Genomic DNA, 13,279 nt, shown 5'->3' on the forward strand with positions numbered 1-13,279 from the left:
TTGTTTTCTATAGAGGTTGTACTCATTGACATTCTTACAATCGGTGTAAAAGAGTTCCTTTTACTCTATATCCTCACCAGTATTTGTTATTTTTTAAATTTTTTTATAGTAGTCATTCCAGCTGGGGTAAAATAAAATTTCATTGTAGTTCTGATTTATATTTTCCTGATGGCTAAAGATGTTGAACATTTTTTCTTTTATTGACTGGTCATTTATATTTCTTTTGTGAAGTACATTCAGATAATTTTTCTCATTCTTATTTTATTACATATTTATTGGTTGTTGAGTTTTTGAGTTTTAAAAAATATATTCTGCATATTATTCCTCTGTCAAATGAATAGCTGAAAAAGATTTTCTCTCACTAAGTTGTCTTTTCACTCTGTTTATTATACCCTTAGCTGTGCAGAGGTTTTCTAATTTGATTCATTATCTCATTGTTAGTGAATAGGTGGCACTAGTGCCTCCCTTGCCCTAAGAGTTCAGTTTCCTATGGACCTGGGGTCCATGGTGAAAAGGGGCAACCCCCATGCAGAGGGGCTGAAAGTGGGGTCTCAGTCAATCATTCCCTCTGAGCACAGGCTGATGAGGGGCTGTGGGTACCTCTCTATAGAAGTTGCCAATGACAGTATCTAGTTATAACCAAATAAGAGTGACTTGTGGCTTAAAGGTTTCCTTTCAAGAACCTACAGACCATGATGCAGGACCAGGAAGCAAGGAGGAAATAGTGGCCCAAATAGAGCTGTGCTCCTCTGCTGGTGGGCTTCTTCTGCCAACTGACCAGTAAAACCAATGGCAAACTAACCACACCTGCAAGAAATGAGGAATTGCTGAGAGGACTTTGGAAGTACATTTATTAAGCTGCCAGTGGCAAGGAACTTTGCCCTGGCAGAAAAATCCTTTGGAATAGAGGTTTTCATTTGTCGCAAGTACTATGCAATCCTTTTTGTGCATGTGTGGTCAGCTGGTGGTTCAGCCCCACCTTGTGGACATAGACTGGCTTCATTGAGACTGTTCGCCATTTTGATGCTTTCTTTAGAAACTCAACCTCTTCCCCTTTCACTAAGCTCTCGATTTCCTTCTTCAGGGTCTGGATCTTGCTTTTCTCCTTGAGGAGACCTGGTAAATGGAGTCAAACTTGTTGATGAGCCTCTTCTCTTTTTCCTTTATCTTGCCTATCTAGTTGGCCTCAGAGGTAACAATGAGAACTTTGTTTCCTTGTATTCCTGTCTCAGCTGCTCCATCTTCCTGTTGGCAACCTCCTGCAAGCTCTGCTGTCTGGTTCTTACCTTCTCCAGTGTTCTTGGGGCTCTGTTGATGGTTAGTTTATGCCTCAGTTTATTCTCCTGACTCAGGGACACTGGAAATCAGGCCTTGTGCTCCACCAGGTAGATGTGGCAGATACATTCATCATGTGTGGGGCAAAATAAGTCCCACAGTTGTACTGAGAACATTTGCAGCTCAGCAGGTTTCAAACCCGTAACTGCAACAGGTCTTGGAAGGCAGGGCTCTTGAGGTGTGGTCATAAGTGCTCCTGATAGGAGGCCATGCACATTCAGGGCCTCTGCCTTAAGGCAGTGGTCACACACCTGCTGGGTGACTGGACTGGGGACCAGGGAACTGGCATCCTGTTGGTGTTGGGCACATGCTTCAGCTAGGCCTGTAGAAACTGGTCCACCACCATGCACAGCACCATGTTCTTCATCTCCAGGAGCGCTGGGGAGATAGCACGACACTGCTGGCACTGGTATGGCTTGCCTTGGATGGCCCATGTCTCCTCCAGGCACAACTGACAAAGTTGAGGCCACACGGGATGGTGACCAGCTTCTTGAAGATCTCCAGGCAAATGGAACACAACAGCTTCTCTGCCAGTCGGAATAGCTCAGTCATGGCGCTTCTGAGGACACCCCCGACAAGTCACCCAGGCACAGCGAGAAACCAACACATGACCATCCCCAGGCTATGTAGGACACTATCATGTCGTACTCAAAGTTTAAACAATCATACACTGCTGTACAGGCACATCCAGTGGTCTTGTGATGGTAGGCATAAAACCTACAAGCCATCTAACTTATTTTCAGGGGTGGCGAGGTCCTGGAGATTGAATCAAGGGGTGCTTTATCATGAGCCACATCCCCAGTTCTTTTTTTTTTTTTTTTTTTTTTTATTAGGATCTTGCTAAGTTGCTGAGGCTGGCTTTGAACTTGCTATCCTCCTGCCTCAGTTTCCTGACTCTCTAGGATTATAAGCATGTACCACTATGCCCAACTCATCTAACTTAACTTGACATTGTGAAATTGTGAATCCTGTACTGAAATCAAGCAGATGCATTTTGATGATTGTAGAAGATAGTGGCACTGTCTACACTCATTTTTTTTCAAACATTCCTTTCACTTTTTTAAACAATAATTTTAGTTGTCTATTTATTTATATATGGTGCTAAGATTTAAACCCAATGCCTCACACATGTTAGGCAAGTGCTCTACCACTGAGCCACACCTCCAGCCCTACACTCATGAGATTTAAAAATATGAGCAAAATGGGGCTAAGTCTTAAATTGAAATAAGTTTGTCCTAAACCAGTCTCCTTACTTGTGTGATAAAGTTTATCCCAAAGAGGCCTGGGTATATGATGAACTGTAACCTAGCTTGCTATGCAAACAAATTGAAACCCAATCTAAGGTAGGAATGCACTCGTAACCAAGCAACTAAGTCTCAGCCAATCATAGCAGTGCAGCTTCAGATAATCACGTGGTACAGACTGCTCTGACCATGTACATATAGGTCAGAAATGCTGACTGCTGCCAATCAGATGGTTTCCATATGGCACTTCCTCTTCTCTGGCAGTGAGTGTTATCTGCAGAGGTGATGAGGGTAGCAGTCTTTGGTCCCTGTAATGTATAAAGCTGCTCCCCCGCCTCCCAACCACTTGTCAATCCGTGAACATCCTAGCTAGCTATTGGTTCATCAGTCAGCTTGCAAGTATCCTTCTCCGATATTGGTCCCCTGTTAGCCCAGCGGAATTCAATGTCTTTACTGTAGCTACCCGCCATCTTTTCTCATCCTTCTGTCTCTCCTCCTCACTTTCTCTATCCTCCTGGCTTTTACACTCTCTCTAGCGCATGCCCTTTCTCATTCTCTTTCTTTTCCTCTCATTTTCTCTCTTACCCTGCAGGCAGACACTCTGTTTGCTTAATAAACTCCCTTATGTGATTTCCCGTGTCCAGCGTGGTTTCCATGGGATTCCTTACAGTGCCAAGTGCCACCTGTGCTAGAAACCTCCTTTCTTTCTGTAGGCAAACTTTGCTAAATTAAGTGTTCTCAATTTTCTTAAAACAATTCCCATCTAGGAACTAATTGTGAGAATCTGCCTATGTCCTTTCTGGCATTTGGGGGAACTCAAAGACTATTTTCTGACCATTTTTGAGCCATCTAGGAGTGGACTAAGCTGAAGAAAAAGAAACACAGCGAGACTGCCTTGGGCGTAACCGCTTCCCACCGCAGGGTCAAAAGTTAGACCGATCTTAAGAGCCCTGGGGTGAGGAGAGTGATGGTCACAGCAAGAGTACTACCAGATGAGGGAGTTGAGGGGGAAACTGTGAGGACCAGCCAGGGGAAGTACAGGAGCAAGGCCCTAGAAACCACAGGGAATGGCCATGAAAGAGTCCCCTCTGAACTCATGTCTAATCCAGACAGCATCCTTGTGGGCTCAGGGAAGAGCAGTACCCATCAAGTGTTATTTTTTGCTCTTTTACTCCCATGGTAGCTGCTGGACTTGAAGTGGTCAGAAGACAAGCTCTCCAGGCCCGTGTGGCAGAAGAGGTAGATGTACCAAATGCAAATGGAGAAGTCTGCATGCTGTTTGCTGACCTAGCTCTTCAGGATTCCAGTGGATTTTTCCTTATCTGAACATGAACAGGTAAGCCATGGGGACCCTAGATTTCACCCAAGGACTGGAGACACCAGCACCAAAGAGCTGGTGTGCATATTCAGTGTGGAGAAAACAGTCAGTTTTGGAGAACTCCATGAGTGCGGCTTGTTCACAGTCAAAGCAGCAGTCACTGGGATTACATAAAACAATCCTTTAACACCAAAATAAATTAGTAGAAATCACTAAATATCATGTTAAAAAAAGTATTTGAAAAATTACTTGAAGGAATATTTTTTTCTCAGAACTGTAAACCTCCGGTATATATTAAACATTACTTTTTATGCTAGAAAATTAATTTCTTAATTCTGGAAATAATGTACCAGAATTATGTACACTTTATTTAGCAAGTAAAAGTCAAGTTGGCAATCATGCAGTAAAAATAAAAATCATACATTTAAGTTGGTAATAATAATAATAAAATAAAAATTTTAAAAAATATATCAAAGTCATCCAATAGAAATTATGCGAAGTGTTTTAATATTGGAACTCATTTCCCCCTCACTACAATATTATTAAATTCATTCTCATTTTAGAAAGTTTATCTTTGGAGACACTAAGTGACTTGCCTAAGTCATATTCTTGGAATGTGGAAAATTTCTCTCCAGGGACCACAGTGTACAAAGGAAATTCATACACCTCTTAAAGTTTTTCTTGATGTTGGACATAGGTATGTAAAGTGTTCCTACCAACAGATTATGGCAGGAATATAAAAGGGTGGTGGGATGGTCTTGCTTGCAAAGTTTCAGGAGGATTCCTGAGCTGATAGATGTCTGTCTGGACAAGTGGTTGTTGGCAAAAAAATGGTAGAGATTTTGACATCAGGAAGCAGGTGCCAGCAATTTCAAGTACTGGACAAAGGGGAAAAGAAGAGCTGCTGACATAATGAGAGTGAATGAGGGTGAGAAAAGCTAATGCACAAAAATGTTCAGGACTGCAGACTGTGCCAGTCACGTTTCCTAGATGAGAATTTAGCATTTTCTAATCCCCAGTTACTGTGGCTGGCACAGTATTATTTTATACCTTTCTAGACATTAGTTTCACCTATGTGGTTTGCATAACTGGTACAATGGGTGTGAGAAACATGGGCCACATGTTTATGGGGAGATGGGGTATTCTGGATATCACAGCTCAGCTCAGGGAGGGGCACCCTAGCAAACCTCTGAGACCTACACCTGTTTGGAAAATGCAGCAATCCACATTGACCCCGGAAATAATTATTTTTTACAAATTGTATTACAAAAACATTGGTTATGAATGTGACTAACCTTAGAGAATACAGGGGGAAGCCACTGGGTCTGTCTGGAGCTGGATATGCTATACTGTTCAGGTGGTGAGAAAGACAGAAAGCACAGCTGTGTCTGGGGAAGCTTGGAGGATTTTCTTCCTGTGAGAATTCTTTAGAAGTAAATGTGCTTGAAATTGTCAACAGCATTGTAGTCTATGAAGGGGAATTGTTCTTAGAGATAACATTGTTGAATGCCTCCCTGTTTTTGTTTTGTTTTGGTTTTATTTATTTGCAAAAGAGCTTTTTCCCTTGGGGTATGAAGATAGCATCACATATTTTACCACTCCATATTGTATTCTGGAGTGCCTGATTTGTTGAAGTCAGTGTGTGATAAATAAAGGTCTATTTCAAAGTTGAATTTGCAATCAATTCAAAATGTCATTTAGAGAGTCTTCCATCTGTGTATTTAAAAAGTCACTTCAAGCTGAGCATGGTAGTACACATCTATAATCCCAGGTACTCAGGAGTCTGAAGGAGGATGATTGCAAGTTGGAAGCCAGCCTCAGCAACTTAGCAAGACCAAGTCTCAAAATGAAATTAAAAAGGAGCTTGGGGTATAGCTCGGTGGTGCAGCATGTGTTTGTACTAGACCCTAGATTCAATCTCTAGTACTGCAAAGCGAAACAAAACAAATGACTTTATTTACAAAATGTTTTGATGTGAAAAATTTTGAAAAGAAAGGAGATGTATTTTTGTTATATCTTACTTTTTTATTTTCTGTTTCTTGCTATGTATAAAAATACTGAAATGTTTATGAGATTTACAGTAGGTAAATCTTAATAAAATAAAATTCAGGTGGTAGCTATAAAGTCTGTAATGTAAATATCTTTGTACTGGATTGAACCCCCTGGATTACCTCTCCTGGATAAAGTTCTGAGTTTCTGCCATGAAAACTGGACACAAATCATTGAGGTGACGTGTGCCATATACATGTGCAGTGACTGATGGGAATGTTGCTTTAATGCAAACTGTTCATTGCTGTTTTGCACACCTTATTGAGCTATGAATTCCTACTGAGGGACAACACATTCAGCATTTCATAATAAATGACTATTTATTATGAATGTTTGTTTTCAGACTTTACAACCACTTCTAAAGATTGAGGAGTAATCACTTAATTTAACCATATTAAAAATCATTTTGAAAAGGATACTAGTAGGCTGGGTGTAGCAGAGCACACCTATAATTTCAGCACCTAGGGAGGCTGAGGCAGGAGGATCACAAGTTCAAAGCCAGCATCAGCAAATTAGCAAGGCCCTAAGCAACTCAGTGAGACCCTATCTCTAAATGAAATACAAAAAAGGACTGAGGATGTGGCTCAGTGGTTGAGTGCCCCTGCGTTCAATCCCTAGTACCAAAAACAAAAACAAGAAAAGGATACACTATTCTTTGTAAAGCATTTTCTGTATAGAATCTTTCCTAATTTCTTTACTGTTGCTGGGATAACCTACACTTACTCTGTATAAGTTCCACTATAAAAAACCAAATAGTCCAATATAGAATATTAGATGAGATCCATCATCATTTTGCTTTGTTTTATGATTTGATGACATTATAAGGGAGTACAGTAGAAAAATTAATAGATATAAATTTGTACTTATGGAGAAAGGGACTTCTTGCTGAATCAGATAGACTTAAGGAGCTCTTATATAAGCTCCACTCCTTTTAATGAAAGGACTATGACCATTTTATAATGATGGATAATCTGAGAGACTCCACCATTGACACATGCTTGGCAAATGTCTTTAAAATAAATAAAACAAGAACAATGGGTTGCTTATGAGTGATAAGAAATGTGTAGTCTTACCAATTGCATCTTTTGGAAAGTGCTGATGCATATAATAAATGACACTTTTCATTATAGATTATTCTAATATAAATATGATTAAATGTACAATTTTCTCAATTCAGATGTTTCAATGTTCCTTACTAGTAGTTTCATTAGTCTCTGTGTGTATCTCACACATGGATTTAGTGATATATTTTGAAGGATTCTTAACTGAATCAATGTTTCCTTTTTTAGCCCTATAATGAATATATAACAGAGCTTGATTTCCTGAATCTTAGAAAACATAATTTTCTTAGAATTCTTTTCGAAATAAAATCTTCTACTTAGTTCATCAGTTTAAGCTCTGTTGATTGAACATTGACACTTTTATGTTTCAGAAATGTATAATATCATTTGAGGACTTTACCACATTTTAAGGAACAAAACATTATGACCATAAAGGACTAAATATAACCTTCCCAGAGGATAAAATATTGCCAGAAATCTCATTTGTAAAAAAAAAAAAAATCTTTCAATGATTCTTAGCTTGTTTTCATTTGAAAATAAAGCAAATTCTTCAAATTTGACACTACCTGCTATGTGTAGAATAATACGCTAGTTGGAGAGCCCCTTGGAAGTTGGATGTGAGTCCAGATGCCTCTTTGCTGGTTTATTTCATTCCTAGAGTCCATTTGCTACAGGCCTTTATCGTGTTTCCAAAGTGGTCAATCTTGAATTCAGTTCTTGTCTGCAATGAAATAAAATGTAACATTCATACATTTGACTTGTCAATAACTAAAGCTGGACAAACAAGATTTCTCTCACTGGAGGTTGGCAGCATTTATTCATGTTTAAAATTTGTCATTCTGTAAATTGTGGGACAGAGATGAGGTTAGTGAAAACCTGTAGAGGAAGGAATTTTTCAGGTCTGTATTTGGAATCTGTAGTTCTGTTCAGAGGCAATGGAATTACAGAGGAACAGAAGTTCCCAAGGATTTTCCCAGTGAGAGAACACCATTTGGGAGGCCATGTTGACAGTGTCTCCGTGTTCCAGTGTTCGGGCGGGAAGATAAGGCTGGGGTATCCATCCTGTGCTTCCAGTTGGCTAAGTGATTTCAGATCTACTGGGAAGGAAGAATGGATGTGGTCTCTGTGGGAAGTCACTGTGTGTCAAGTCTCCATGGGAACTTTATGAGGTATCTATGTGACATCTCTGCATGGGTCTCTCAAAATCCATGTAAAGTCTGAATGAGGTCTCTGTGTGAGGACCCTTCATGTAGTCACTGTATCTGTGAGATGTCTCAGTACTAGCTCCTGATGGTCTCTGTGATGAGTTCTCTGTGAGGAATTTTTAGGACATCTCTGTGGAGATGTTTTCTCAAGGTCTGGAACTCTGTGGTAGGTCTATGTGAGAGATCACTGCATAAGTACCATGTGGCAGTGAAAGATTGTGTTAGGTCTCTGAGGTCTCTCTTGGTACAAGTCTGTCAGAGTTCCCTCTGGGGGGTCTGTGTCAGGAGTTCTGTGAAATCTCTATGTTGAGGACCCTGAAATTGTGTTATTTCTGAGGGAGGTTCTTACATTTATGTGACTGCTGTCTTGGAGGTTCTGTGGTGGTCTCTGTGGCAATCATTTAGTTGGGTCTCTGGAGAGCTATGTGGGAGGGTCTCACTTGTGTCTGACAGAGGATTCTGAAAGAAGTCTCTGCAGGGGGTCTCATTGTGTCTCTGTGGGATCTCCTGGTTGTTGGCATTAATGCCTCTCATAGATGACAGAGCTGACAGAGCAGAGGGCACAGTGGTTTCCTCCCTCATTCTTCTAGCTTTCCGTCAGTGTTGCTATCTGTGGCATTATTCCCTCAGGATCCCTGGGATCCATGTCCAGCTCCTCTGCACTAAGACCCTGCCTCTGAGCTCTAAGAGGATCCAGCAAGACCAGATTCAAGAACCTAACTCTATTCTAGCCCATTTTGTCTCTGGGTTTGTTCTCTATGCCAAGCCCACTCTGGGGTCTGCTGTGATCAACGAAGGGACAGGACCTGGCTCAGGGTGGCCTACAGGGCCTGTGCCAACCCCAGGAGGGACTGACCCCACATATGCAGTACTCTCAGTCATGAAAGCAGGGCCACGCCGATGTCATATGCCTTGGTTGCACCTTCTGCTTAGGACTCAATATCAGGGAACAAACAGGGCAGAGGGCCTTAGGGTGGTGCTTGGGGGTGTGGCACATACCCTTATATTTCTTTTGTTCTTTTACCAGAATGGCATGCTTCCCATTCACCACACCCTGTATGCCAAGCCAATGCTAGTCTGCCTGCTTTCTTGGCTCCATTCTTTCTAATTTTTCCACATCCCACTCTCTGCCCACTGTGCCCACTATAAATGGTTACGTATGTATGTATGTATGTATTTTTACTACCAGGGATTGAACTCAGGGACTCTTAACCACTGAACCACAGTCGCACCCCTTTTTAAAGATTTTTTATTTAGAAACAGGGCCTCTCCAAGCTGCTTAGGGCCTTGCTAAGTTTCTAAGTATGGCTTTGAATTTGCAGTCCTCCTGCCTCAACTGGGATTACAGATGTGCACCACTACACGAGTATGTAGATGGTTATTGCATGCACATTTAAGCTCATAGGGGGATACGTGGACCATGGACAGGGGTGATACACCCACGTGGCCCTTAGCAGTTAAGTCACGGTTCCCACACCCACACTTGTAGTGCTCCAAGTTCCAAGCTAGCCACTGCTCTTGAGTGTGAAGAAGGCAGGGGCAGAGGCAGGTAACATGGCCATGTCATAAGGACTGAACTAAGAGGGGCTTGTGGGACCCATCTCCATGCCAGCATCTATCAGTCAAAGCAGGAGCCCTAAGGCAGGGTTCATTTATTTCCCCTGGAGATCCAAGCAGATCTGTGATCTCAGCTACTTAGGAGGCTGAAGCAGGATGATCCCAAGTTTAAGGCCAGTTGCAGTAGCTTAATGAGACACAATCAAAATAAAAAACTAAAAGGACTGGGGGCATAGCTCTGTGGTAGAGAGCCATGGTTCAATCCCCAGGACCACACACACACACGCACACACACACACACACAAAGATATGGGGGTTAGACTGTGCTACCTCTGAACTCAGTGCCAGCAAACTAAGCCCCTCCCAAACTTTCCTGTGCCCATTCTGTGGCATGTGAGGCTACCACATCCCATGTACCTCTGTATACCTGTCACCATAGTTGTCCAAAATTCAAGGGAGGGGGAAATCAGGGGAGAGGCAGGTTGAACCAGATTTTGGAGTATGGTCTTTGTAGGGTTTCCTCATACTGGTTAAGTCTTGAGTGTTTTCTATTATTTGTATATGTAATGACCAAATGATGAATACATAATACAATGAGGGGATCTAGGTGAGGGTGGTCCTCAATGTCACTTTCACCTCTCTGCATGTCCTCTCCCTTCTAGAAACCATAGGAGAAAGAGTAGATGCCGACCCCTTCCATGTGCCTCACCATAGTACAGACCGAAGGCACTACCTCAGATGAGAAAGAGTGTGTGTTAGAAAACAATAGACAACTCAGTAGGAAGACGCCCTTAGCACAATGTGATGTGGTCATGACAAAACAGATTTTTCTCCACCTGCAATGAGCTTTTTCTTGGGAAAAAGATTTCTTAACAGAAAAGAAGTGAGAAGCACGATGATATTCATCAGACAACAAACTTCTCTGAAGACAAAGGTACATGTAACAGTGGACATGGTGGCCTAAGACATCTGCTGGCAGGGAATGGTGGGTGGTGTAGACACCCTGGGCAGCAAGGCCTGATTGCCATTCTTGTCACTGATCCATCTCTTCTTGATAGGAAGGCTGTGGCCCCTGAGGCCAGGTTGGTGACTACAAGCCAAATTACACATCACTCCTTTTTGCTCTGGGAGGAGGGTCCCTGGTGGTAATAGGAATATCTACCAACCAGGTTCTGGAGTTCTTCTTTGTGCAAATTATCCTTTGAGGTAGAAAATTCATGCCAAAGCTCCATTTTCTTTTCTAGGATTGATGCAACAATGGTTATGAGTATCTGGGCATCAGCTGCCCTCCACCCCCCCGTCTAAACTTTATGCTTGCTATTGACATAAGGATTGGGAACTGTCTGATGGGATTTACTATTTTCAAGACATGTGCATTCCCTTTACCTTTACTGGGGAATATGAACTTCAGAAAGTTCCTTATACTCTTCGTGAAGTGCCTTTCTGAAGGAGCCTATCCTTTCTCGAGAGGGAACCTCAGAGGACTTGTCCCCAGAGTGTCTCCTATTTCCCTGACTCCGAAAGGAGCATATGCACCAGAGGGCTTCCATTCTGAAAACCTTCCTTCCTGCATGCCTGACCTGAGCCCTCACATAACCCTCTGTCTTGTCAGTTGGACCAAACATGTTCCTCTTGTTCTTCCATGGGTCCTGCAAGTTTGGGATCTTGGGCTCCTGCAGGTCCTGGCTGCTCTTTTTGCTGGTTAAGAGACACACATCCCCTGGGATGTTGACAGGCTGCTACTGGATATGTTCAGGAAGGTGGAAAGAGTTTTCAGGGAAGCCAGGATGTCAGGGGTACAGTCCTGAAGGAATACATCAGTGGCACAGTCCTGAAGGATGACATCTATGGCCATATCTTGAGGCTGATTCTCTGGTGCAGCTTCTGTTCTCAGGCAGGAGTCTTCTGGGTCTTGGGAAATAGAACTTCTAGAGAGGGAGGGGATTTTACTGGTCCCAGAACTTGGATTCACATGAACGATTTGGGAGTTGGACATCTTGCTGGTTCTCATTGTGACTACCTTATCAGAGGGCTCCTCCTCAGCCCTCTCTATCTCCTTAATGTCTTCAGCTTTTGAAGTTTGGAACTCTACATTGATCTAGTGTTGACATGCTGTGGCATGGGTCTTGTGAACCTACACCCCACACTCCAGTGGCTCATGCCTGCCCTATTCTGGGCTTGGACTTGGCTCCCAGCTATCTCTTCCAGATCCCAGGACAGTATTGCTATGCCAGATTCTGCCCACAAGAACCTAAGTGGGAGCACTGAAAGGGCAGGCTGCCCTCCTATCCAGTTGGAGGGTTTCTGAAGGTGCACAGTTGTCACCAGGGACTCAAGTAAGGGGCCAGGAAGAGGATTCTGTATGGTGGAACCTTTCTGAGTGGGTTTTCACAGGACTTTGACATTGTGGACAAAGGAGTCATCCCTGGAATCACAGCAGGTTGATGAGGGAAGGGCAGACTATGGAAGGGCTGAGGCTTGCAACTTTCTCAACTTGAAGAAATTTATGTGCTTACAGACCTTGAGGGGTAGGCCCCATCTCACATGGAGACTTTTAATGTGTGCTTCCAATACCTGCTGAGTGCCAGCATCAAGGAAGGAGAGCTCCTGGATGGTGTTCCTACAGGTTCCCAACCTTTCAGGGATGGTCCATCCTCTGGTTCCATGTTTGTGTTTCAGTTTTCAGGCAGGGAAGAGATATGGCAAGCCTGGAATGATAATCACCCAGAGGGATCATGAGCTTTTTAATCTGCCCCTACTTCCTTCTTCAATGTACTTGCAAGGTATCTGTATGCTTTTTGTCTGGGTTTCTTGGTGAATCATTTCCTGAGTTACTTCTTAAGGTTCCTTTCCTGACTTTGTCTCAGAGATGACTTCTAGAAACTTCATTTGGAACCTATTTTAGGATCATCCTAAGAATGTGCCCCAGAACATTGCCTTAGTATTTCACCCCTGGACTATATCTCAGTTTCCTGCCCTTCTGACTGCTATCATCTGGAATCATGGAGCTCCAGAAAGATCCATAATTGTCGCTTGCCATATCTGTTCTTGGCAATTTCACGGCCTGGGTCTGAAGATGGCTGGATCTTGTGTAATACTCCACACCAGTGCTGAGTGAACCTCTTTTCAAAGGTGTTACTCCGTTTCTTCTGGTGCTCTTTGCTGATAAAATACCTTGTAAGTTTGGCAGTGGACTTTTGTTTCCATGAGACCATGTGTTAGCTGTGAGTTATCCAAAGATTTCCTGACATGTTTTGATCACATAGGGTAAATCCCTCATACATTCTAGTTGCTTCTTCATAAAGTGATGTTCTAAATGTTAAATAGCAGAACAGGACACTGCATTCCCTTCTTGGATTGTAAGGCATGAAATGCAACAGGCATTATTCAGAGGTGAACAGCTGACAGGATTTGGAGAGACAGTGTTAGATAGCCCTGGTTCTGAATCTGAGCCAGTGGTGAAGACTGACACCAGGATAAGGTTGGAGTCAAAGATTGAGGTTTGACAAC

The 13,279-nt window shown here is 42.6% G+C and overlaps 1 pseudogene; it reads right to left on the bottom strand.

Annotated features, from left to right (window-relative positions):
* Window positions 1-913: 913 nt before the first annotated feature.
* Window positions 914-1,887, bottom strand: LOC124965331 (E3 ubiquitin/ISG15 ligase TRIM25-like; annotated as a pseudogene).
* Window positions 1,888-13,279: the final 11,392 nt, after the last annotated feature.

This window comes from Sciurus carolinensis, chromosome 15 (assembly GCF_902686445.1).
Source record: "Sciurus carolinensis chromosome 15, mSciCar1.2, whole genome shotgun sequence".
In the NCBI taxonomy this organism is placed as follows: Eukaryota; Metazoa; Chordata; class Mammalia; order Rodentia; family Sciuridae; genus Sciurus; species Sciurus carolinensis.